Source organism: Octodon degus, unplaced genomic scaffold (assembly GCF_000260255.1).
Source record: "Octodon degus isolate 3935 unplaced genomic scaffold, OctDeg1.0 scaffold00249, whole genome shotgun sequence".
Lineage (NCBI taxonomy): Eukaryota > Metazoa > Chordata > Mammalia > Rodentia > Octodontidae > Octodon > Octodon degus.
Genome location: NW_004524825.1, coordinates 1511026 through 1515259, shown reverse-complemented (window position 1 = coordinate 1515259; position 4234 = coordinate 1511026). Strand labels below are relative to the sequence as shown.

The window sequence follows — 4234 nt, the reverse complement described above, 5'->3', positions numbered from 1 at the left end:
GGGGCCCCTGCACCCCTCTTCCTACCTGGTGGCAGCACATAGAACGCAAGATGCAGGGAGAGTGGAAAGTGATCTCCTGTTGCAATGCAGTGATTATGGCCAGGGATCTCAATGCAGGGCATAACTGGAAGATGCGTTCTTTTACATCATCCTGCACAATGTCAAAGGCTACCTCGGAGGTGACCGCAGCACCACTCACCATTTGCACTTCCTGCATACTCTGGGGAAGGTGTGCATCAGTGGTCACTGTCAATAGTTCAGAATATCAGTTGGAAACTGGTGTCCATGGGCGGTCTGGTGTATAACGGTGACACTGTGGGTGATGGTGGAGCCAGGCTGCAGTTAGTGGCATAAGGACCTGCAGGGGCCAGGAGGTCCAGATTGCTCCTGTGCCCGGAGGTGCCAGAGAACCATGGTGTGTGAGGGGCAGCAGAGAGAGGGTCCATTGGCCATCCAGGGCACAGCAGGCCATGAGGAAAGGGGAGAGGTGGCCCCCACATGTGAACAGGGAGACCCCGAGTCTGAGCCCTGTAGGAACCTCCCATGCATGATGGTGCAGCAAACATCTCCATGCCAGCTGTGTCCCTGTTTACTCTTCATGGGTCTGTGGTTTGGGGGTGCATTTCTTTATTACATTTCTTATTTTGAGAGAAGCCCTCAAAAATATCTGTTGGGGCCCTGAAAACACCGTGGGCAGCCGTACTTCAGCACTTCTTGCCGAGCTTCCCCACCCCCTCATCAGCTGCCTGTGGCAACACACTGAAACATTCCAGGCAGGCTTGAGTTCAACTAGAAGTTTCCTCTGGGCCCGCTTTTCAGCTGCCAAGCGGTACAAGGGGGAAAAATCACATCGTACCCAGATGGGTTCAACACTCACTACCTCAACAAGGCTTGCTCTTCCTAATTCCTAATTACTTCTTTAAACATCCAGCTTTTTCGAGGCTTCAAACACTCCTCGCTTATTTGCCTTTTAGATAACTTCGTGTCCTGCACCGCAGAGAAAATAGATGCTGCCAGATTAGCATTTCCTCAATTTATAGGCACTCAGCGTTCAAGTGCATGCCCCTACCTTCTTCATTCCACTTACAGCAGAAGTGCCACTCCTGTCTAAGCAGTCCCAGGGCTTGTCACCTGGATCCCGGTCTTCAAGGATGCACTCACTGAGCTGTCTTTGCCCTCCTGCATTTTCTGGCCTTTCTACTAGGTTCTCCCAAAGGGCGCTTAAACATTGTGAAGTGTTTCCTTTCGTAAGAAAGAACTCCCTCCCTTCAACTTCATGCTCACTTTTGGCTACCCCGAAGCTCTCCTGTCTGCACTAACACCCTTCTCGAAGGGCTTTCCTAAATCATGTTCTCCAGCACTTCAGCTCCGACTCCTCAACCCTGTATAACAAGATTTGCACTCCTGTCACCCAATCAATTTGTTCTAGAAAACATCACTACTGGCCTCCATATAGCTACATTGAAAGGACACTTCCGTGCTCATTTCGCTTGACCTCCCAGCAGCATAGACGGCCACTGTCCTCTTCTACTTCCTCTCTAGTTATTCTTGCACTGATTTTTGCTAAGGGAGCAAGGAGGGACTCAGCACACCAGAAACAACCACTGTGGGCAGTGTGGTTCCAAGTTGGTGTCCAGGTGACAATGACAAGGATTTCTGAGCAACTTCAAGGACCTGGATTGGCCTACCCAGGAAGGACACTTTAGAAGACTGAATATGAAACAGAACAAGGAAAACAATCACAAAGATGTCCAGTAGTTTTTAAGACAAAAGAATTGGGAATGGGCAAAAGAATTAAACGTGAGCCTTCAGGTGGCGGAACACTGGCAGAGCTCAGAGCATGGACAGGGCTGCATGGGTCAGCAGATTTGCAGGGATGTGACTCACAGCTGGGGACAGGTGTACTCTATTTGATTCACTCCTGCTCCTCTGAGTATCTTCTTCAAAGGATTAAAGGCACCACATTATCACGATGCATACGTTCTCATGTTTATAGCAGCGCAACTCCCAGTAGTTAAGTTATGGAAGCAGCCTACGTGCCCATCAACACTGTGAATGGGCGAAGCAAACATGGGATTTATATGCAGTGGATGGTTAGGATACATATCTAGTTACATTCTCTTCGTGAATAGAGGGATTTGTTCTAATAGTGTTTGTAAATAAGATATCAAGTCCACATCTTGTACAGCTATTAAACACTAGGAAGAGTGTATGCAATGTGTTAATTATTGAAACTGTGCTACCAATTCGATTTGAAACTGTCTCATTGCTATTTGTCTGTCAATAAGATTATGGAAAAATAAAATATAAAATAAAATATATATGCAATGGAGCACTACTGGGCTGTAAACAAACATGAACTGAAGTCCTTTGTAGGAAAACAGATGCTCTCCATTATGGCACTCCGTGATGCTAAATGAAATTAATTAGACACAGAGGTTTAAATATTGCACAGTTTTTCTTGTATGAGGCTCCCAAAGCATAACTTATTTAAAGAGCAAAATGAAAGAGAAAACAAGGAGGCAGACTTTGTCGAGGTGGGAAAGGGATCTTGGGTGGGGAGGAGGGGAAGGCGAGGCAATGATGGTCAGGATGTGATGTGTGTGCGCACCAACTCCCCAGCATGAATGTAATCACTGTGTGTCACAGATATACATCAAAAGTGTTTGAAAGGAGAAGATGCATACTCAGTCTTTGAAGAGCAGCGGCAGTAGACAAGGAGCTGGATAGCGGTTAAAGCACTCAAATGCTCAGGGTCCCAGTGCTGCGGCCTTGTACTTGCTTCTTCACCTGGAGAGAGAGAATAAGGGGTAAACATGTGGCCTCTCGGAGATCGCAGGAGGGCGTCCTGAGTCCTTGCAAACAGACCCCGAGACACAACCTACCAGGGCTACAGCTCTTGAGCCCCAAGCCCTATCTGCGATAGATTTCCTGTGCCTGCAGCGTTTCACTTAGGTGATCGTGCCTTTTGCCCTGTGCCACATTCTTCCCTTCCTTCTTGGGCCTGAAGACCAATGCCATCCAACCTTTGGGCCAGAAGCTTCCAAAAGGTCTGGTTTCTGGAAATTTTAGGGCTCTGTAGAGCACTTAAAAGATGCAAAGACAGAAATCCTCATAGAAATGCTCAGCTGGAAGAAACAGGAGTTAGTGTGCTACCTAGAGTCACTGGCTACCCTGTAACTGTCATTAAATCAAGGACTCTTTGGAACTGGATCTCGTACGCTGCCAGCTCCATCCCCACACTCGCACTTCACATGCAGAAAAATTAAGAGCAAGGAAAGGGAAGGCATTGTTTTTTCTCATTAAACTTTGTTTTCATGGGTCTCAAAATTCTGTGACAGACTTTTGGTCAAGTTATTTCTATTAAACAGTACTGATTTTGAAAACTAGTAACTTAAAAATTGCCACACATAAAAAATGGTCCACAAAAATTCTCCTTTCCTGTTTTTTTGTTTGTATTTTAGGGAAGGGTCTACAGGGTGTTCAGGGTCTCACTACTAGATCGGACTCGTAGTGATCCGCAGGTTTACAGCCTCCCAAGATCTGGGATTACAGGATTACAGGTGAACGCCACCACTCCCAGTCTCAATCACCCTCTCAGCGCACCCCGGGGGTGGGGCTGGCACAGCAGGCCCGGGGATGAACCCCTGGCCCCTGCGCCTGCTTGCAGGTTCTTTAATCCCTGAGCTATTTGTCCAGCCCTTCTCCTTTCCTTCTGAAGGCAGACAATGCATTGTTATCATTAACTAGTCTTTCACTATTAAACTTAAATGGGAGAAACAGTTCTGAGACCAGTCTTTCGCCACTGATTAAGACTGGGGGGGCAGGTGTCAGGGATAATATTCATTTAGCCTTCTGAGCTTTCTGGGCAGACTTGGTGACCTTGCCAGCTCCAGCTGCCTTCTTGTCCACAGCTTTGATGACACCCACAGAAACTGTCTCATATCACAAACAGTGAAACAACCCAGAGGTAGATAGTCAGAGAAGTTCTTGACACACATGAACTTACCTGGAACCATGTCAACAATGGCAGCATCACCAGATTTCAAAAACTTGGGCCCATCTTCCAGTTTCTTACCAGACCGGCGATCAATCTTTTCTTTCAGCTCAGCAAACTTGCAAGCAATGTGAGCTGTGTGACAATCCAGGAGAGGGGCACAGCCAGCACTGATCTGGCTGGGATGGTTCAGGATAATCACCTGAGCGGTGAAACCAGCTGCTTCCATTGGTGGGT

At 47.3% G+C, this 4234-nt stretch overlaps 1 pseudogene; it reads right to left on the bottom strand.

Annotated features, from left to right (window-relative positions):
- Positions 1 to 2742: 2742 nt before the first annotated feature.
- LOC101588073 overlaps positions 2743 to 4234 on the bottom strand; it is a 2438-nt pseudogene continuing 946 nt past the window's right edge.